The 23,959-nt window shown below is 38.6% G+C and overlaps 1 protein-coding gene and 1 pseudogene across 12 annotated transcripts in view; both read left to right on the forward strand.

The window, feature by feature from the left end:
* Nucleotides 1–23,959, forward strand: part of PFKFB1 (6-phosphofructo-2-kinase/fructose-2,6-biphosphatase 1) — a 124,499-nt gene that overhangs the window by 17,907 nt on the left and 82,633 nt on the right. The gene's annotated exons all lie outside the window — the stretch shown is intronic.
* LOC111759741 (U6 spliceosomal RNA) lies at nt 22,569–22,668 on the forward strand (annotated as a pseudogene).

Below are 23,959 nucleotides of genomic sequence, written 5' to 3' on the forward strand. Positions count from 1 at the left end.
AGGATCATGTCACCTGCAAATAATGAAATTTTGACTTCTTCCTTTCCAATTTGAATGCCTTTTATATCTGGTTCTTGCCTCAGTGCTCGAGCAAGTACTTCTAAGACAATTTTAAATAGAAAGGGAGATAGTGGGCATCCTTGTCTTGTTCCTGACTTTAGAGGGAAGGGTTATAGGATTTCTCCATTGTAAATGATGTTGGCTGTAGGTTTTTCATATATACTCTATCATGTTCAAAAAATTTCCTGGTATTCCGATCTTCTGGAGTGTTTTTATCAAGAAAGGGTGCTGTATTTTGTCAAATGCTTTTTCTGCATCTATAGATATAATCATGTGATTTTTTTTCTTCAATCTGTTTATATGGTGTATTACATTGATTGATTTTCTTATGTTGAACCATCCCTGCATACCTGGAATGAATCGCACTTGGTCGTGGTGTATAATTCGTTTAATGTGTTGCTGAGTGCGATTAGCAAGTATTTTGTTAAGTATTTTTGCATCTAGGTTCATTAGAGAAATTGGTGTGTAATTTTCCTTTCTGGTGGTGTCTTTGTTTGGCTTTGGTACTAGGGTAATGTTGGCATCATAGAAGGAGTTAGGCAATGTTCCTTCTGTTTCAATTTTTTGGAAAATTTTCAGCAGGATTGGTGTTAGTTCTTTCCGGAATATTTTGTAGAATTCTCCTGTGAAGCCGTCTGGCCCTGGGCTCTTCTTAGTTGGGAGGCTTTTAATGACTGATTCTAGTTCTTCACTTGTGATTGGTTTGTTGAGATCATCAATTTCTTCTTTCATCAATATAGGCTGCTTATGTGTTTCTAGGAATTTGTCCATTTCCTCTGAATTGTCATTTTTGTTGGAATATAGTTTTTCAAAGTATCCTCTTATGATCGTCTATTTCTGTGGGGTCAGTGGTAATATCTCCTTTCTCATTTCTTATTTTGTGTATTTGCATCTTCTCTCTTTTTTTTCTTTGTTAGTCTTGCTAAAGTTTTTTCAATTTTATTGATCTCAAAAAATCAGCTCTTGTTCTTGTTTATCTTTTCAAGTGCTTTCTTATTTTCTACTTCATTAGTTCTGTTCTTATCTTTGTTATTTCCTTCCTTCTTCTTCCTGTGGGATTACTTTGTTGTTTTTTTTTCTAATTCCTCCAAATATGCAGTTAGTTCTTTAATTTTTGCTCTTTCTTCTTTTTGGTGTATGAATTCATGGCTCTAAATTTCCCTCTCAGTACTGCTTTTGCTGCATCCCATAAATTTTGGTACGTTGTGTTATCATTTTCATTTGCTTCAGGGTATTCATTGATTTGTTTTGAGATTTGCTTTTTGACCCACTGTTTTTCTAAGAGTGTGCTGCTTAATTTCCATATCTTGGTGTGAAATCTGGGCCTCTGTCCCTTGCAGATTTCCAGCTTCACTTCACTGTGGTCAGAGATATTATTTTGTATGATTTCGATCTTTCTGAATTCATTAAGCCTTTCTTTGTGGCCTATCATATGGTCTATCTTGGAGAATGATCCATGTGCACTTGAGAAAAATGTATATCCTGCTGTGTTTGGGTGTAATGATCTGTATATGTCTATTAGATCCAGCTCCTCTAATATACTGTTCAAATATTTTGTTTCTTTAGTGTTTCTCTTTTGAGATATTTTGTCTAGAGTTGATAGTGGTGTATTAAAGTCCCCCATTATAATTGTAGATACATGTATTCTTTCCCTTAGTTTTTCCAGTGTTTCCCTCACGTATTTAGAGGCGCCCTTGTTAGGAGCATAAATATTTATGATTGTTCGTTCTTCTTGAGGGACTGTCCCTTTCACTAATATGTGGTATCCTTCTTTATCTCTCAGGATTGTTTTTCATTTAAATTCTATTTTGTCTGATATTAATATAGCTACTACTGCCTTTTTTTGGTCATTGTTTGCTTGTAAGATTGTTTTCCAACCTTTCACTTTCTGCCTCCATGAGTCTCTGGGTCTAAGATGTGTATCTTGTAGACAGCATATAAATGGGTCATATTTCCTTATCCAATGTCCCTGTCTGAATCTTTTGATAGGTGAGTTTAATCCGTTGACATTCAGTGTTATTACTTTCAAGGAATTATTTATGTTAGCCATATTTTGATTGGACTTGTGTTTGTCATATTTTGTGTTTTTTTTTCTTCTCTTTTTGTCTTTTTTGTTCCTCTTCCACTCTCCTCCAACTCTGCCTGTCCTGTTTTTACCTTTCTTCCTGCAGAACTCCCTTTAGAGTTTCTTGATGGGGAGGTTTCTTGTTGGCATACTCTTTCAGTTTCTGTTTATCTGTGAATATTTTGAACTCTCCATCGTTTAGGAATGCTAGTTTAGCTGGATAGAGTATGGTTGGAAATTTTTTTCTTTTAGTAGCTTGACTATATCCTACCACTGCCTTCTTGTCTCCATGGTTTCAGATGAGAAATCAGCACTTAATCTTATGGAGCTTCCCTTGTATGTGATGGTTTTGTTTTCCTTTGCTGCTTTTAGAATTTTCTCTTTGTCTTGAGCATTGGATAATTTGACAAGTATATGTCTTGGGGTGGGCCTGTTGTGGTTTATGATGATTGGGGTGTGCTGTTCTTCTTGGATATGTACATCTGTCTCTCTCAGTAGATTTGGGAAATTTTTAGGCATTATTTCCTGCAACACTCCTTCTGACCCCTTTCCCTTCTCTTATCCTTCTTGGATGCCTCTAATATGTATTTTTGTGCGTTTTGCATTGTCATTCAGGTCCCTAAGTCCTAGCTGGATTTTTTCTATCTTTTTATCTATCAATTCTACTATCTGTTTGATTTCTGATGTACTGTCTTCCACATCACTAATTCTCTGCTCTGCCTCTTCTAATCTGCTGTTATTTGCTGCGAGCGTATTTTTGATTTCTTGAACTGTGGTGTTCATTCCCATTATAGCTGTTATCTCTTTGCGTACGTCTGAAATTTCCCCTCCAATTGTTGTCTTCATATTTTTAACCTCTTCCTTTACTTTATTAAATTTGTCTGTGGTATATGTTCTGAGATCTTTAATTAATTGTGCGAAGTTTTGCTCCCCTTCCTGGTTTTTAGTTTGTTCATTGTATTCAGCCATATTTTCCTGATTACTGGTTTGGTTTATAGATTTTTGTTGCTGTCTGGTCATCATTTTATCTTGACAGGTTTAATCAGTTCCTTAGCTTCTTTGTCTAGTCTTGGGGATTAATTAGCTGTTTTTTTTGCATAAGTGTTATATCTTCTCTTTGTCACTTTGTTCTTCTTATTCTAATTTCTTATTGCTGGCTGAGTTCACTTTGAAGGAAAGTGTTAGGGCCAGGGAAGGGCAGTTGTGGAAGCAAGGAAAAAGTGTAAAGTAGTATTGGTAATATATGTTAACAGAGCAACAGTATGAGATCTGGGAGGATGGATATTAGATTCATGTAAGTTGTGTAGTGTTAAAACAGTAGGTAGAGTACCTATAATGAGGTAGTCGACTGAATATGGGAGGAATATGGTATGAATTAAAAAGCTAGTGTTTTTGTGAGAGAGGGAAAGTGAAAAGAAAGGCAATAGTTTCAAGAGTGGATAAAAGACAGAAAGCAATGCAAAGATATTAGAAATTAAGAGTTAGACACTTTGGGGATCAAAGAAAGGCAGGTGGAATATAGGAGAGACAGTAGATGATGGAGGATATCAAGATGTAGGGGAAAGGGGATAGTGTAGGTAGCCTAAATCAATTCACACAGAAATGAGGCAATGGAGGATTAGGAAACCCAGCAAATGTGAGATTTTCCCTGCCACACCTATTTTATAATTAAGATAAAATAAAACAAGAAGAAAATGAGGGACCAGAGAGAAAAAAAAAAAGAATTTTGGGGATACGATGGGAGAAAAGAGTCGGAGATAATGCAATATTAGCAATCAGGACATTAAAAAATAAAATAAAAACAAAACAAAACAAAACAAAAAAAAACAGAAATGTTGAGGGCTAGGACATTCAAGGACCTCAGATGGACCTCAGGGTGTGATGGATTCAGGGATGGAAAGTCTGTGATATTGAAGACTGAAGATGTGTGAGTCTCTGGGGTTTGGGCCACCCGGGTTTAGGGGACTCAGACCTGGCAACCTCAAATCTGGTTAACAGGGAGCCTGGGAGCACCGCAGTGCAGCACAGCCTTCAGGGATCCCCGCAGCTGGGTACCAGCCCTATGGGGGAGGTCACATCCGCAAACTCTGACCTATGTGTCAGAACCCTGTAATTCCCCCTCTCACTTGGTCTCTTCTGTGGCTGTATCACCACTTCAACTTCAGGACACCTCTGTCCTGTAAGCACCCGAAATGGCCACCTGGGGGCGCCTCTACACTGCAGCAAATTTAATGATGCTGCAGATCAGTAGCCAGGCCCAGGGGGAGGGGCTCCAGCCGGAAATGCCTATATCAGAGTCAGAAATCGAAATTCCCACACTTCGCAAAATATTCCCCTAATGGCTTCCAGACGTCTCCCACTCTGCCAGTCCCTGAAACAGCCTCCTGGTGACGTCTCCTTATTGCGAGGAATTTAAGGCAGCTGCAGATCGGCAGCTGGCCTTGGGGGCGGGGCTCTAGCCATAAGCACTATTATTTGTGTCCACAATCAAAAATTCCCCGCCTCACAATAAAACTCCCGTTTGTCTCCCCAAATTGGTCTGCAATGGCCTCCTGCCCTGGTAGCCCCCCAATAGCCCGCTCAGGCGTTATGAATTCCCCAGTACTGCAGAGCCTCCACGAATCGCCGACACAGCGCCGGTGCCGCAGTTCCGCTCTGCCCACCCCAGGAGGGAGCGTCCGGTGCGCAGCCCCCACCTCCGTGTAATAGATCCTCAATTTTATCTTATACACAAATTTTCTCTGTTACCTTCCCACCAAATTGATGTCCAGACACCTCCTGCCCTGAAAAATCCTGAAACAGCCTGGTCCTGAAGAATTTCCAACGCTGCCCAGCTGCTTCTTTGCAGGAGAGATTATCAGGTCTAAAAATAATCTTATATATGCAATATCACCCATATTCATTTTTTACATAAGTTTCCACTATGTTATACAATCCCATATTACATTTTTTTTTTTTTTTTTTGAAACGAAAAGGGGAAGGTTTATTGGTTCCAGGGATAAAGTTCATTTCGGACACATTTGCCTCCAGAGGCTCAGAGACATCACCAGGACACCCTCTCTCCCCCAGATTTCTTTTCCTTTTTCTTGATGCACTTTCCCTTCATTCTCATTCACTCGTGGTCCTTGTTATTGCCCTTTTTAGCCTTCAGACTTAGTTGTTCTATTTTTTATTTATTTTTTATTTATTTTATTTTATTTTATTTTTTATTGACTTTGTAATAATATTACATTAAAAATATATATGTGAGGTCCCATTCAACCCCCCCCCCACCCCCCTCTCCCCCCCCCAACAACACTCGTTCCCATCATCATGACACATCCATTGGATTTGGTAAGTACATCTTTGGGCACCTATGCACCTCATAGACAATGGTTCACATCATGGCCCATACTCTCCTCCATTCCATCCAGTGGGCCCTGTGAGGATTTACAATGTCCGGTGATTATCTCTGAAGCACCATCCAGGGCAGCTCCATGTCCCAAAGACGCCTCCACCTCTCATCTCTTCCTGCCTTTCCCCATACCCATCGTCCACCATGTCCACTTTTCCCAATCCAATGCCACCTCTTCTATGTGGACATTGGATTGGTTGTGTCCATTGCACCTCTATGTCAAGAGGAGGCTCAGATTCCACATGGATGCTGGATGCAATCCTCCCATTTTCAGTTGTAATCACTCTAGGCTCCATGGTGTGGTGCTTGTCCTTCTTCAACTCCATCTTAGCTGAGTGTGGTAAGTCCCCTATTACATTTTTAAGCGTCCCTTTTAGTAATATACATGTTCTTAAACTTTCCCTTTCAAACACTATCATACTCATATGTTCTCTCTGCTAGATAGAAACACTATGATATGCACTCACCATTTCAATTCTTTTGCAAAGATTTACAAACAACCTTTTACCAATTATGCAGAGATTAACCCTCAGCTTTCCCTTCTCTACCCTCATTCTATTCTCTGGTGACCTATATTTTTATTATTAACCCCATGAGATTACATAATATATTTAGTTCCTAATAGTGCAGTCATGCAGTATTTGTCCTTTTGTGCCTTGTTTGCTTCACTCAACATAATGTCGTCCAGGTTCATCTATGTTGTCATATGCTTCATGACTTCATTTGTTCCTACCACTGCATAATATTCCATCATGTGTATATATCATAATCAGTTTATCCATTCATCTGTTGATGGACACCTTGGTTGCCCCCAACTTTTGCAATCATGAATTTTGCCACTATGAACATTATTGTGCAAATGTCTAATCGTGTCACTGCTCTCATGTGTTCTGAGTATATATCTCACAATGGTATTGCCAGGTCACACAGCAAGTACATATTCAAGTTCCTAAGAAACTGCCAAACATTTCTGTACAGTGGCTGTACCATTCTATATTCCCAACATCAGTGAATTAGCATTTCTATCTCTATGTATGCTCTTCAACATTTACCTTTCTTCCAACTTTTTAATAGTGGCCAGTATAGTAGATGTGAAATGATATATCCTTGTAGTTTCTGATTTGCATTTCCCTATTGGAAATTGTCTTCCAGTTTTTGCCCATTGTTTAATTGGGTAGTTTGTCTTCATATTGTTGAGTTGTATGATCTTTTTATATATCATGGATATTAAACCCTTATTGGATATGTGATTGCCAAGTATTTTATCCCATTGAATAGGCTGTCTTTTCATACTTTTGACGAAGTCTTTTGAGGTGAAAAAGTGTTTAAATTAAAGAGGATTCATTTATCTAATTTTTTCCCCCTTTGTTGATCATGCTTTGAATATAAGGCTTAAGAAAATACCATCTTGCAGAAGATTTTAAAGTAGTTTTCCTACATTTTCTTCTAGGAGTTTTATGGTTGTCACTTTGATATTTAGGTCCTTGATCCATGTTGAGTTAAATTTTGTGTAAGGTGTGAGTTAGAGGTACTCTTTCCTTCTTTTGGATCTGGCTATCCAGTTATCCCAGCATCATTTCTTGAGCAGACTGTTCTGGCCCATCTGGGAGAGTTGATAGCTCTGTCAAAAATCACTTGTGCCTGAAAGTTCAGCTAGGTCTAGAGCTGCAGGGTGCCTAAGAGTTACCTCATGAGAGCCTCCATGTTACTCAAATGTGGCCACTCTCTAAGCCAATCTCAGCATTTAAATGCATAGCCTTCCCCCAAGCATGGGATGTGACTCCCAGGGATGAGCCTCCATAGCACTGAGGGATTACTACCCACCAGCTGGTGATGCAAATAGAAAAAGACCTTGAATAAAAGGGGGAAATAGTAAAGGCAAATGAGTTTATATGTCTAAGAGACTTCAAAAAGTGTTGGGAGGTCATCAGAGGGGTCACACTTACGCACGTCTCAGCAGGATCCCAGAGACAGCCAAAGTAGATGCAACTCCACGTACTGGTGCTCCTGAGGGTTACAGAGACACACAGGTTCTACAGTCATGGCAGATGGCTCTGGAGTTCAGTGCCTTGACAGTGGGCCCTACTTTGGAATTAGTGCTCCTGCATGTGATGGAGTTGGACTCAGATGTGACCTTTCTACACATCCTTCTGTCACTTTTACTGAACATGTAGTTGGTGCTGGGGTTGGTTTATACTCGGGAGACTTGAATCTCTGTACTGGCCATGTGCATTTGGGCCCTGAGCCTCAGCAGAGTTGCAATGCCTAATCTCTGTTTTGTTGGACTTACTCAGATCAGACAACAGGGAGGTGAAGAAGGTCAACCACCACACCAAGGAACCATGAATGCCTACAACTGCAAGCACGAGAATCACATCCATCAACCATGTGGAATCTAATCCCCCTCTCAATTTAGAGGTGGAGTAGACATCACCATCCCACGGTCCACAGGATGGAGGAATAAAATATGGATTAGAGTGGCCTTACTGGTATTCTACTATAGAACTACTGTGACTCTAACAATGGAAGAAATTGTATCATTGATGTGGAGAAAGTGGCCATGGTAGTTGCTGAAGGCAGGGAGAGGGAAGAAGAGATGTGATGTGGGGGCATTTTCGGGACTTAGAGCTGTCCTAAATCATACTGCAGGGACAGATGCAGGATATTACATATCCTGCCATAACCCACTGAATGGACTGGGGGAGAGTGTAAACTACAACATAAACTATAATCCATGCAGCGCAGCATTGCTCCAAAATGTATTAACCAACAGGACTGTTTCTCTGGCCATAGCAGATTATATTAAATTCAGAGGTTTATGTTGTACTTGACTAAATAATGATTAAGGCTTTGATTGGCCATATCAGTAGTACATTGCGTCCCAACCACCAAGGAAACAACACAGCAGAGGAGTTAGTTGGGGAGTTTATTGATGCTGGAACCCCAGGAAGTAAACCACAGGAGAAGAAAACAGAGGAATAAAGATGCCATGTCCATAGACATGGCAGAGGCCTCAGGAAGAGAGAGCCTGATAGTCTATAAATGATCTTGTAGAGAGAACAGAGCAGCTGACCCTGGAGAGAAACAACCCCAGGAGAGAGAAGAATTACCCCAGCCTACAGCTGATGTTGGAAGAAGCTGGTACCACAGAGCCTTAAGAGGAAGAGGAAGGCTTGATCTTTGCAGACATCAGCAAACATCTTGTTCCAATGTATAGCAACAGACTTTGGTGAGGGAAGTAACTTATGCTTTATGGCCTGCTAACTCTAAGCTTCTTCCCCAAATAAATAACCTTTATAAAAAAAATAAATAAAATAAAATAAAATGTTAAAACTAAAAAAAAAATAAAAAAAAATAAAAAAAAAAACAAAATGTATTAACCAAATGCAATGAATGTGCTATGATGATGAAGGAGTTTGTTGATGTGGGAGGAGTGGGGGTGGGGTGTGGGTTATATGGGAAACTCATATTTTTAAGTGTAACTTTTTTGTGATCTATGTATCTTAAAAAAAGACAGTGAAAAATAAAAAAAAGATTATTTGACTGTAGATGTGAGGGTCTATTTCTGAGTTATTGTTTCAGTTCCATTGATCAATACATCTGTCTTTGTACCAGTACAATGCTGTTTTTACCACTACATTTATGTGATACACATTTTTTTCATTTTCAGTTATTTCCATTTTGTTGAAACTTTTTAAAATCAATTCTTTATTATTAAAGAAGCTTTAGATTACATTAATGTTACATAAAAAATATAAGGGATTCCCATATGTCCCTCTCTCTCCCTCCCACACTTTCCCATGTCAACAACTCTCATTAGTGTGGTACATTTGTTAAAGTTGAATAACACTATTGAAGTTTTGCTACAATACATGGATTACAGTTTACACTATAGATTACATGCTGTCCCACTTTATTTTGTAGGCCATGACAAAATATATAAAGGCCTGTATCCGTCATTGAATGTCATGCAGGAAAATTCCAATATCCCCCAAATTCCCCCATATTGCACCTATTTTTCCCTCTCCTTCCCCTCAGAACCTCTGCCACTGCCTTTATATCAATGATAAACGCTGTTACATAGCTAGAGTAAACAGAAGTCCATAATAGAATAACAATAGGTGTACTTTAGTCCATTTTTCTTTCCCCAATCTTGAGGATTTTGGGATAGTGATGCACACTTTTTTTCTAATTGTAAGGGGGTGTAGATCCCATGGGGTAGAAGGATCGTTGCAGACACTTTTTGTTCTTTGGGATGGGTGTTGCCCATCATCATCTCCTTGTTAGTTGTCCTGGGTGAGTCCAAAGAACTGGAGAGTAGGTGTTGCAACTCAGATGAGATTCAGGGTTCAACTGGCACATAAACAGATCAAAGATTTAAGTCTCTGAGACATACATTTATCAAGTATAGTGCTAATGTTAGGTTCAAATAAAAGGGCCAGAACAACCATGAAAAGAGAACTTATAAATGAGTCTAACTCTGCTGTACTAGGGAGTATAAATTCCAAAGTAAGGCCCCCTCACAGGGTGCCAAATTTCTGAGCTGTCTGCCCTGCTTATAGTTCCTGGATGTCTCTAGAGTCCTCAGGACACTTGCTATTGGAGGTACTCACTGTTTACTGTGGCAGTCAATGAGATCCTGCTGAGAAGAACCTCTGGAATGATCTGCTGACTCACTTTGAAATCTCTTAGACATAAAATCTCATTCGGATTTACAATTTCATCCTTTTGGTCAAGATATTTTTCCAGATGCATTGCTAGTTCACACTTGGTAATAATCCCTTGGTGCCAGGGTCGCTCATCCCCGGGAGTCATGGCCCATGCTGGGGGTAAGGTAGTGCATTCATATGTTGTGTTTGGCTTAGAGAGAGGCTACATTTGAGCAACAAGAAGGCTTTCAGGAGGTAATTCTTAGGCAGCATATAATACTAGGCTAAGTTTCAATTTCACATTAAAGGTTCATAAGTACAATCATCACTCTCTAGGGACTGGCATAATGGTCTGCCTTCCTTCACTAGGCACTGCCTTTGCACTTGAGAGATTCTTGCCATCCTTTTAGAGAAAGTAGCAGAACTCCCCAGGATGGAAATTCAATATTATTTTGGTTATTTTGGGTATTTCCTCCCACTGAGACAATGCCCCATGATCACTTGAACATATTCATATGCCTTAGAGACATTCCCCAGGTGAACCCCTTCCCATATATTCCCCCTATCACTGACACCCTGCCCAGTTATCTTCCCCAATCGCTGATGTGACCCTTCTCTGATACAAAACCTCTCCAAAAATGAAACCAACAAAATAATCAAAAAAATTAATAAGAAAATGCAATCGTTTAAGAAAACAATAAAATTTAAAATTTTTTAAAAAATTTGAAATAATAAGAAATAATAGAACATTTTTAGATATTCTGTCTTTCATCACTGTAAGATCTGTTGTCCTGTAAGTACAGTGACATTTTAAAAAATTTTTGGTCTTTATTTATTTTTTAATATTACATTAAAAAAATGAGGTCCCCATACACACCCCATCCCCTACCCAACTCCTCCCCTCATAACAACAACCTCCTCCATCATCATGAGACATTCATTGCATTTGGTGAATACAACTCTGAGTACCGCTGCACCTCATGATCAATGGTCCACATCATAGTCCACACTCTCCCACAGTCCACCCAGTGGGCCATGGGAGGACATACAATGTCCAGTAACTGAACCTGCAGCACCACCCATGACAACTCCAAGTCCCAAAAATGCCCCCACAAAACATCTCTTCCTCCCACTCTCTACCCCCAGCAGCTACCATGGCCACTTTCTCCACACCAATGCCACATTTTCTTCAATTACTAATCACACTAGTTCATGAATAAATATCAGTAAGTCCACTGTAATCCATACTCTATTCCTCCATCCTGTGGACCTTGGAATTGTTGTGTCCACTCCACATCTATATCAAGAGGGGCTTAGATTCCACATGGATGCTGGATGCAATTCTCCTGCTTTCAGTTGCAGGCAATCTTGGCTCCCTGGTATGGTGGTTAACCTTCTTCACCTCCATATTAGCTGAGTGCGGTAAGTCCAATAAACCAGAGCGTAGGAGTTGCAAGTCTGTTGAGGCTCAGGGCCTGGCTATCACATGGTCAGTCCAGAGATTCAGGTCCCCTGGGTATACATTAAACCCCAGCACCAACTACAGTTCCAGTAAAAGTAAAAGGAGAGACTTGTGGACAAAGATCACATCTAAGTCCAGCTCCATCGCACAGAAACACAAACTCCAAATTAGGGCCAACCAAGATTGCACTGAACTCCATATTCCATGACCATAGAACCTGTTGGTCTCTGTAGCCCTCAGCAGAACCAATACCTGGGGTAGTATCTACTTTATCAGTCTCTGGGACTCTGCTCAGGTATGCATAAAGGCAACCCCTCTGATAACCTCCTGGCTCTTTTTGGAGACTAATAGCCATATAAACGCATTTGTCCTTTCCATTTCCCCCTTTTCTTCATGTCAAAAAGCATTTTTAACTCCTGGTATTTTATGTAGACTGAGATATTCTGCTGTCCGAGTTGACCCTTTTATTCAAGAACATTTTCTAGTTACATCATCAGCTGGTACTTGGTAGTAATCCCTTGGTGCCAGGGAGGCTCATCCCTAGGAGTTATGTCCCACGCTGGGGGGAAGGCAACACATTTACATGCTGAGTTTGGCCTCGAGACTGGCCACATTTGAGCAACATGGAGGCTCTCAGGAGGTAACCCTTAGGCACACTGCAGCTCTAGGCCTTGTTCTTATTTCAGGTGCACAGGCTCACAAGCATAGTCATTAGTATCAAGGGCTCATTGTTGGACCTTCCTTCTTCTTTGGTCTTTGCTGTTGCACTTGGGGATTGTTGCTGTTCCTTTAGGAACTGTGATAGAGCTCCCCTGACTAGTAACTCAGCACTTCCTCAGTTGTTTTTAATTGTAACCACTATGAAGATATCCAAACATTTTTATGTACCCTGGATATATGCCCTGGGGAACTCCCTGCCAACCATGTGTCCCTGTCAATAACATCCCACACCAGTGTTCCTCCCCTGCCATTGTTGAACTTCTCTGTGACCCAAAACTTCTTCAAAAGTGAAGCCCAATATATTGCCAGGTTCCATTAATAGTAAAACTGAATATAGTGATGAGTTTAAAGGCTAGATATAGAATACATATTAATTTAGAAAAACTAAGGTAAAAATAAATTGGGGTATCAAAAATTAAAAAATGCAAAAGCTTTGTTTTTGATGTTTTGCCTTCCATCACTGCAGTAAGTGTTGCCCTGTATGCAAATTGTCAAGGCAACTACTTCCATCTTTTCCTCAGTGTCTACGTCCTATCTTTTTCTTTTTTTCCTAATTATTAAGCTTATCTTCACAAAAGTTTTAGATCACAGAAATTCATATAGACAGTACACAGTACTCCCACATATCCAACATAAAACCCTTTTCCCTTCCACAGCAATAATCTTTTTACATATTCATACTATATGTACTGAAACTGATGTACATATATTGAGACAATAGCTTTCAAACAAGGTAACATTTGTGTTTACATTGTGGTTTATATTTTAGACTACACAATTTCTTAAATGTTTAGGTATCTTATGTTTTACATTATGATTTACATTTTAGTCTATCAGCCCCTATATATTTTTGGTGTAATTTAACATGTCTTATATCCATCCTGTGTACTCTTGTGGAACGCTTCTATTGCCCACACAGTTACATTGGTTCCATCAATTCAATACCTCATTCCCCCTCCACTTAGGGCCCACAGTAGCAATCTTCATTGCTTGAAGTGCCATGTTCAGAGATACTTGCAACAATGTTGAGAGCTTTACATGTTCAACTGCCCTAATGCACTGGGAGCCACCATTTCTCTCGAGAGATACAATTCCCTCTATTTGAGAACATCAGTCCTCCCCAGGATATGGGTATACCTTCACTCTATGTGTCTCTATCCAATAATATAACCCACTATGGCAAAATGAGCATTCACATACTCCCTAGGAGCCTGTCCTGTGTCAGATTATCCCATTTAAGCATCTTAAACAGGTAACCTTCCTTATTATATTTTTGAAAAAGATTTCTCAGCATTATACTCTCAACCAAATACCTGACAATCTCCTATGTTTGTATGTTGCCCCACCCTCCCCCATTTCTTGAGCAATATTATCCATCCTCCCATCCCTAGCCCCCCTTAAGCCTGCAAACCCCACCCAAAGGTAACCCTATGCCCCCATTTTATCCCTTCCTTGTACAAATACTTACCTCCAGCTTATGATAGATTTCACCCATGTAGGTGTCAGCTTGCATCCTTCCTCTAACCCCATTTTTCTGTAAGCCTATCATCCAGTCTCTAGCTCTCTGAGGCAGCTTGTTTTACTTATTTCATATCATTGAGGTTATGTAGTATTTGTCCGTCAATGCCTGGGTTGCTTCACTCAACATAAGGTTCTCAATATTCAACCATGTTATCACGTGTGTTTGTTGTGTATTCATTCTTAAAGCTGAATAGTATTCCATTGTATGTATATACCACATTTTATTTATTTATTTATTTATTTTATTTTATTTTATTTTTTATGAGGAGATTAAGGTTTTTATTGATTCAAACAGGGGAGGGCAGAGTGGTTATCATCACAATAATACGTATACAAAAGTGCAAGTATTGCATTGAGATAATCATAAACAAAGGTAAGATCAGAGTAGAACAACCATCAGAAGAGTAAGTATACACAAGGGTGAGCCTAGTTTGAAATAACTATAAAGAAGGATGAGGTTGATCTAGCCAGTTTCATTAAGTTCAGGTATTAGCTTGACTTTTTTATAATATACTGAAAAAATAAGGAGAAAATATCATCAATATAACAATTCAGTACTCATAAACTTTTCTTAAAATTTTTTAGAAGATTCCAGGAATTGAACCTGCACCTTGTAGTTGTGGAGCAGGTGCTCAACCACTGAGCTACACCCACTACTTGTTGTTGTTTTTTTTTGAAAATAAAATTTATTTATTTATTTATTTTCCAAATTCTACTCATTTTATTCATTTTTTAAAAAATATTACATTCAAAAAATATGAGGTCCCTATTCACCCCCACCGCCCCCACCCCACCACTCCCCCCACAGTAACACTCTCCCCCATCATCATGACACATCCATTGCATCTGGTGAGTACATCTCTGGGCATCGCTGCACCCCATGGCCTGTGGTCCACACCATAGCCCACACTCTCCCACTTTCCATCCAGTGGGCCATGGGAGGACATACAATGTCCGGACAATTGCCCAGGACAACTCCAAGTCCCGAAAATGCCTCCACATCTTATCTCTTCCTCCCATTCCCCGCACCCAGCAGCCACCATGGCCACTTTTTCCACACCAATGCCACATTTTATTGATTATTAACCACAATAGTTCATGAATAGAATATCATTAAGTCCACTCTAATCCTCACTGTATTCCTCCTTCCTGTGGACCTTGGCTTGGTTGTGTCCATTCCACATCTATGTCAAGAGTATACCACATTTTATTTATCCATTCATCTGTAGATGGGCATTTGGGTTGATTCCAACTTTTGGCAATAGTGAACAATGCTGCTATGGACATTGGTGTGCATATATCGGTTTGTGCCCTGTGGGTGTGAAATTGTGTCGCATTGTATTTATTTGAATTTCACTAATGGCTACTGATGTTGCACATGTTTTCATTTGCTTTTGGCCATTTCTTTATATTTGGAGAAATGTTTATTCTAAACTTTTACCCATTTTTAATTGGGTTATTTGTCTATTTGTTTATAAGTACTGGATATTAAATCTTTATCAGATATGTGGTTTCCTAATATTTTCAATCATTTTGTAAGGTGTCCTTTGATGCCCAAGGGTTTTTAATCTTGATTTACCATTTCTCTATCTTTCCTTTTGTTTCTTGTTCTATTGGTGTAAAGGAACCATTACCAAACAGTGTCCTGATGATGCTTTCTTTCATTTCTTCTGGGTTCTTTATTTTTTATTATTTCCTTTTTTTATTATGAGCATTTATTTTTCTTCATTGTATTTTTTTGAAGATACATAGATCACAAAAAATGTTACATTAAAAAAATAAGGGGGGAAGCGGATATGGCTAAAACAATTGGGCTCCTGTCTACCATATGGGAGCCCATGGGTTCGCTTTCCAGGGTCTCCTTGTGAGAACAAGGTGGCCTGTGCCCACAGAAAGCTGTTGGCCTGTGCCCTCCCAGAGTCAATGGCCCATGCCTGCAGAGAGCTGACTTTCCATGCCCTTGGAGAGCTTACAGCCCAGTGCCCGTGAAGAAGTGGTGCAGCAAGATGATGCAACAAAAGGGAGATGGGCAGAGGAACACGCAGTGAGTGGATGCAGAGGAGAGCGAGCAAGCAGCAAAGGGGGGGATAAATAAAATACATTTAAAAAAATATATAAGAGGTTCTCACATACCCCATACCCCACACCCCGACTCCTTCCACATCAAAAACCTCCTTCATCATTGCATTACATCCATTGCATTTGGTGAATAAATATTGGAGCACTGCTGTAATGCATGGATTATAGTTCACATTGTAGTTTACACTCTCCCCCGTACATTCAGTGAATTATGGCAGGATATATAATGTCCAGCATCTGTCCCTGCAATATCATTTAGGACAACTCCAAGTCCTGAAAATGCCCCCACGTCACATCTCTTCTTCCCTCTCCTTGCTGTCAGCAACTACCGTGGAAACTTTCTCCACATCAATGCTGCAGTTTCTTCCATTATTAGTCACAATAGTTCTATAATAGCATGCCAGTAAGCCCAGTGTAATCCATATTTTATTCCTCCATCCTGTGGACCCTGGGATGGTGCTTTTATTTGGGTCTTTTTTTTCCATTTTCAGTTCTTTTTCGTATATGGTGTGAGGTAAGGGACCATCTTCATTCTTCTTCGATAACCGGTTTTCCCAGCAAAATTTGTTGAAGAGACTCTTAACCCAATTGAGTGGACTTGGCATCCTTGTCAGAAATCAATTTGCCATAGTTGTGCAAGTCAATTTCTGAACGCTCAATTCAACTCAATCTGTATCTCTTTCATTCCAGTAACATGCTATTTTGACCATTATAGCTTTATATTAAGTTTTTTTTAATTAAAATTATTTATTTTTATGAATTACATTCAAAAAACACGAGGTCCCAATCAACCCCACCGCCCCCACCCCCTACTCCCCCCACAGCAACACTCTCTCCCATCATCGTGAGACATCCATTGCACCCAGTAAGTACATCTCTGAACATGACTGCACCCCCGTAGTCAATGGTCCACATCATAGCCCACACTCTCCCCCGTTCCATCCAGTGGGCCCTGGGGGGGGGGTCTACAATGTCCTGTAATTGTCCGTGAAGCACCACCCAGGACAACTCTACGTCCCGAAAACGCCTCCACATCTCATCTCTTCCTCCCATTCCCCAAACCCAGCAGCCACCATGTTATTAAGTTTTAAAGTTGGGAAGTTTGAGTTCTCCAACTTTGTCCTTTTTTAAGATTATTTCATGTATTCAAGGACTCTAACCCTTCCAAATAAATATGATGATTGGAATTTCCATTTCTGCAAAGAAAGTTGTTGAAATTTTGATTGGAATTGCTTTGAATCTGCAAATCACTTTGGGTAGAAGTGACATCTTGATAATATTTAATCTTCCAATCCACAAGAAAAGAATGTTCTTCCATTTATCTAGATGTTATTTAATTTCTATAAGCAAAGTTTTGTAGTTTTCCATATACAAATCCTTTATATCCTTGGTTAAATTTATTCCTAGATAGTAGATTCCTTCACCTGCATTTGTAAATGGGTTTTTTTCTTTGTTTCCTCATTGGACTGTTCATTCCTAATGTATTGAAACACTACTGCTTTTTGCATGTTCTTGAGCACCACATTGCTGAATTTGTTTATTAGCTCTAGAAGCTTTGTTGTTGATTTTTCACGACTTTTTATGTATAGGAACATGCCATCTGCAAGTAATGAAAGGTTCAGTTCTTCAATTCCAAGTTGGATGCCTTTTATTTCTTTTGGTTGCCTAATTGCTCTGGCTAAATCTTCCAGAACAAAGGTGAATAATAGTGGTTCCATGATCATCATTGTCTTGTTCCTGGTATTAGAGTGAAAGTTTTATGTCTTTCACCATTGAATATGATTGCAGCAGTGTGATTTTAATGTATGCTCTTATCATATTGAAGTTTTCTTCTATTCCTATTTTTCTTGTTTTTATCAAGAATGAATGCTTTAGTTTGTCAGTTACCTTTTCTACATCAATTTAATTTATTATGTGGTTATTCCCTTTGTTCTGTTCATGTGGTGTATTACATTGATTTTCTTAAGTTGAAAATCTTATGTTGAAATTCTTATGTTGCATACTTACAATAAATCTGACTTGAACATTGTGTGTAATTATTTTAATGTGCTCTTGGATTTTGTTTGCTTCTATTTTCTCAAGCAAGTTTTTGCCTCTATATTTATAAAAGCTCCTGGTCTGCAGTTTTCTTTTCTTGTAGTATCATTATCTTGCTTTTCTATTAGTATGATGTTAGAATCATAGAATGAGTTAGGTAATGTTCCCTCTTCTTTAATTTTTTGGATGAATTTGATCAGTTTCTGTGTTAATTCTTCTTGGAGTGTTTGGTAGAACTCACATCTGAAGCCATCTGGTTCCAGGCTTTGCTGTATTGGGACGTTTTTGCTTACTGATTCATCAATCTTTTCATTGTAATTGGTCTTTTGAGGCATTCTATTTCTTCTAGCGTCTGTAAAGGTACCCCAACTCTCTTTTTGTTATTACTTACATGGTATAATTTTCATCATTTCAATTTCAACTTATGTCTTTGAAATTAAGATGAGTTTGTTATAAAACACACATGGCTGGGTCATGCATTTTTATCCATTCTACCTGTCTCTTCCTTTTGACTGAGGAATTTAATCCAGTTCCATTTATAGTAATTAATGTAAGTCCAGGACTTTCTTTTGCCACTTTGTTATTTTGTGTTTATAAGTAATGTACCCTTTTTGACCATCAGTTTTATTAATGCCTCCTTTCCTATTGATTTGGCTTTTTGTGTTTTAGCATTTTGAGACCCTTCTCATTTCTTTCTGAATTTATTTTTCCTTCATTTCATTTGTGGTTTCCATGGGGTTAAAATTTAAAATCCTAAATCTGTAAAAATCATATTTGATTTGATACCAATTTATCTTCAATAACACACACATACACTGTTCCTATAATACTCCATTCCTCCACCATTTTTGTGTTTGTTACAAATTAAATCTTAGCACATTGAATGTCCAAAATAATCAATTTATCATACTTTTATGCATTTACATTTTAGTACATGTATGAAACAGAAAGTGAAGTTTCCTAACAAACAATATAATACAAAAGTAATGGCATTTTAAATTACAATATGTTTACTTTTAGCAGAGATCATTATTTCTTTATGCTTCTCTGATCCACTGTCTAGTCTGAAGAACTTCCTTTAGCATTTGGGCAGGTCTAGTGGAGATAAATTCCCTGAGCATTTGTGTACCTGGGATGTCTTAATCTCTCCTTCATTGTTGAAAGGAAGTCTTGCCAGATATAAAATTTTTGTTTGACAATTGATTACTTTCCGTGTATTATATATATATTTTTGTTTTTATTCTTTATTTATTTTCTTATTACTTTTTCACTAAATATTTAATACCACTGCCTTCTTGTCTCTATGATTTCTGATGAGAACCTGGCATTTAATCTTGTGGGGATTCTTATTCTTGTGTACATAATTCATTTATTTTATCTTGCAGCTTTCCTAACTTTCTCCTTGACCTTGACATTGGTCAATTTGATTACTATGTGTCTTGGCATGGTTCTTTTTGAGTTTATCCAGCTTGGGGTTTCCTGGGTTTCTATAATATGCATATTTATATATTCAGTTAACTTTGAGAAATTGTGTGCCATTATTTTTTAAATATTCCTTCTTCCCCTTTCTCTGTTTCTTCTCCTTTTGGGATTCCCATAATGCATATATTGGCAAGCTTGATGATGTACCACAGGTCTCTGAAGCTGTGTTCATTTTTATATTCTTTCATCTTTTTGTTCCTTAGCTTGAATCCTTTCAGTTATGTTGTCTTCAAGTTCATTGATTCTTTCTTCTGCCTCTTCCAATGTGCTGTTGAAACCATTTAGATAATTTTTCATTTCATTTATTGTGTCCTTCAACTCCAGTAATTCTCTGGAGATATTCCCATATTGTTCATGGTTTCCCTCATATCCTTTAGTTCTTTCTCCATGTTTTCTTTTATCTTCCTAAGCATATTGAGGGTCACTATTTTAAAGCCTCTGTCCAATAAGTCCAAAATCGGTTCCTCTTCATTGATGTTTCTGGGTTTTTATCTAATTTATTTGGATAGGTCATCATTTCTTGTTTCTTTGTCTTGTAATTTTTACTTTCACACTGCATATTTTAATATTTTAACTTTTAACCCTTGAATTTAGTCCCTGTTCTGTTTCTTTTTTAAAAAATTTATTTTATTTTTAAATTTATTTTCCTCCCCTTCTCCCCACCCCTGCCTCAGTTGTCTGTTCTCTGTGTCCATTTGCTGTGTGTTCTTTGCCCACTTCTGTTGTTGTCAGCAGCATGGGAATCTGTGTCTCTTTTTGTTGCATCATCTTGCTGCGTCAGTTCTCCGTGTGTGCAGTGCCATTCCTGGGCAGGCTGCACTTTCTTTCACACTGGGTGGCTCTCCTTATAGGGTGCACTCCTTGTGCGTGGGGCTCCCCTACATGGGGGACACCCCTGCATGGCATGGCACTTATTGCATACATCAGCACTGTGCATGGGCCAGTTCCACACCAGTCAAGGAGGCCTGGGGTTTGAACCGTGGACCTCCCATGTGGCAGAAGGACGCCCTATCCACTGGGCCAAGTCCGCTTCCCCTGTTCTGTTTCTTAAGTTTGTATACGGCTAGTGATATGACATTTTCTTGAAGGCTATGAGAAAATAAAAACAGACAAACAAAGGCAAAAAGCAGCATTCACTCACTTTGCAAATTCTCTGTTTTGGCTGTTTTTTCCTTCAGAGTTTAGCCTCCCTCAAGCAGAACAGCCAAAGGCAAATGCAAGTACAGAGTTCTTTTTTTCTTATCTAAGCTTGCATACAGCCAGAGCAAGGGAACCTGCTTCTTTTTCTGAACCTGTCCTCACTAAAGGCCCCAGTAATTTCCCATTTACAGACCACAGGAGTTTGAGTGAATGCCCTCTATTCCCTTTGGAATAGGCCCCATACCCATCCTGGATGCTCTTCTGAGTCACTTAATGCAGGTAATCCTTTGCCCCAGGCCATTTCAACTGAATTGTTTATGATTCTGTCCCAGCCATATGTAAGTGGCTTCTCTGCCTTCAGGACAAACTCTGAGAGGGCAAGCTTGAGACCCAGTCCTGGCTCAGTCTCTCATTCTTGTCTTACATGATTAATATTTCCTTTACTTAAGTCAGTTTTTGTCATTTGTATGATTCTATGAATTAGTTCATTTCATCCAAAGTATCTAATTTATTAGCATACAGTTGATCATCACACTCATTTAAAATATTTTTATTTCTGTAAGGTTGGCATTAATGAATTCTCTTTTATTCCTGAGTTTAACAATTTGTGTTTTCTCCTTTTTTCTTGGTCAGTCTATCTAAACATTTGTCAAGTTTGTCGATCTTTAAAAATTTTGGGATTTGTTACATTTTTCTGATGCTTTTGCTATACTTTAGTTTATTACTTTTTGCTCTAATTCTTACCATATATTTCCTTCTGTTGGCTTTGACAGTCTTCTGTCTTCCAGTGTCTTAAAGTGCAAGGTTAAGCTGTTTACTTACAATTATTATTCTTTCATAATATAACTGTTACATCTGTAGCACTTCTTTTAAGCACTGCTTTAGTTAAATCCCACAAGTGTAGGTATGTTGCATCTTCCTTTCCATTCATCTCATTGTCTACTCTTGACTGCATAGTGGTGGATCTTTTTTTAAATCCAGTCAGACTTTCTGTGTCTTTTTTTTACGTGAAAAAAATATGAGGTCCCCATATACCCTCCACCCCACCCACTCCACCCCTTTCACACCAACAACCTCTTCCATCATCCCGCACATCCACTGCACCTGGCGAATACATTCTGGAGCACCACTGCACCACATAGACAGTGGTCCACATTGTAGTCCACACTCTCCCCCAGTCCACACAGTGGGCCACAGTAGGACACACAACGTCCAGCATCTGTCCCTGCAGCACCACCCAGGACAACTCTAAGTCCTGAAAATGCCCCCACACCATTTCTCTTCTTCCATCTCCCTACCATCAGCAGCCCCCGTGGCCACCCTTTCCACATCACTACTACAAATTTTTCCCTTACCAATCACAATAGTTCCCCAGCAGAACACCAGTAAGTCCACTCTAATCCATTCTCTATTCCTCCATCCTGTGGACCCTGGGATGGTTATGTCCAGTCACCCTCTACATCAAAAGGGAGCTTAGATTCCACGTGGATGATGGATGCAATTCTCCTGCTGGCAGCTGTAGATGCTCTTGGCTCCCTGGTGTTGTGGTTGACCCTCTTCACCTCCTTGTCATCTGGCCAGGGTAAGTTCAACAAACCAGAGGGTAGGAGCTGCAAGTCTGCTGAGGCCCAGGGCTAGGCCGTCATATGGACTTCCTTTTGTTTTGGTTACTCCTTTAATATTTAATGTTATTATTGATATTGTTGGGTTTACATAAATGATTTTTCTTTTTTTTTCTATATATCTCATGTCTTTTTTCTTATTCCTCCTTTACTGTTTCTTTTATATTAACAGAATATTTTCCAGTTTAATATTTCAATTTCTTAAATGATTCTTTTTCAATACATATATATTTTTTGTATGTTCTTATTGGTTGCTTTAGGACTTACCATGTATATCTTAACTGCAAGAATCTTCTTTATTTCTATTTTTAATTAATTTCAGTTAGATATAGAATGCTTGCTTCAGTAGCACATATACATAAATTGGAATGATAGAGGGACTAGCATGGCCCCTGTGCAAGGAAGATTTGGAAATTCATGAAACATTCCATATTTTTAAAGATGTAAATTCTACCAAAATTTATCAACAGATTCACCTCAATCTCAATAAAACCTCCAACAGCCTTTTTTTTTTTTTTACAGAATTAGAAAAGTCAATTATCAAAATTATGTGTAAGGTTAAGTGGCCCAAAATAGCCAAAAATTTTCTTAAAAAGGAAGAATGACATTGGAATACTCTCACTTCCTGACTTTAAAGCATATTACTTAGCTATGGTAGTAAAAACAACATGATATTGGAATAAAGATAGATACGCTGACAAATGGAATAGGATTAACTGTTCAGAAACAGATCCTTGAATTTATAGCAAAGTGTTTTTTTTTTTAACAAAGCTGTCAAGCCCATCCAGCTAAGATAGAGCAGTCTATTCAACAAATGTTGCTGGGAGAACTGGATATTCATATCCAAAAGAAAGAAGGAGGACTCCAGTTAGACATAGAAATATTTCTTCTGTATAGCTTTATTCTCTCTTCTCTCTTTTTGCACTAATTTTATATGTATCTATATCTATGTATTTATATGTATCTATATTTTATTATGTATATATGTATGTATTACTTTACACAATTTCATGTTTTTATGTTCTAGGATCCAATCCAGCACACCATAATGGTTTAGTTATGATATCTACTTAACATCTTCCAATCTGTAACATTTTTTAATCTTTCCTTACTTTTTATGACCTTGATAATTTTGGTCAGATATTTTGTAGAATGACACTCAGTTTGGGAATCCCTGATACTTTCTCATGATCCAACTGGGGTTATGGTTTTTAGGAGGAATATCATAGAGATGAAGTTCCCTACTCACCACATCATATCTGGGGAAATTAAAATCAGCATGACTTATTACTGGCAATGCCAAATTTGAACACTTGTATAAGGGGGAGTCTGCTAGGTTTCTCCACTCTAATAGTTAAAATTGTTCCATTTACATGCACTATTCTTTGGAAGTGAGTCAGTAAGTCCACCCCACACTCAGTCAGAGGGGAATTAAACTCCATCCCCAGGAGGGAAAAGTATTAAATAATTATTGGAAATATATTAAAAGCACCACAGTGATTTGTGGGAAATTGTGTGAGGCTATGCAAATATCATGATACTATTTAAATTGCATTCACTAATTAATAAAATCATCAGGGGGTTTTGCCTGGGGAAATGTTAAAGTTGTTGTTTTTTTTTAAGATTATTTATTTATTTATTTCTCTCCCCTTCCCTCCCCCCCACCCCAGTTGTCTGTTCTCTGTGTCTATTTGCTGCGTCTTCTTTATCCACTTCTGTTGTTGTCAG

This window comes from Dasypus novemcinctus, chromosome X (genome assembly GCF_030445035.2).
Source record: "Dasypus novemcinctus isolate mDasNov1 chromosome X, mDasNov1.1.hap2, whole genome shotgun sequence".
Taxonomy (NCBI): domain Eukaryota; kingdom Metazoa; phylum Chordata; class Mammalia; order Cingulata; family Dasypodidae; genus Dasypus; species Dasypus novemcinctus.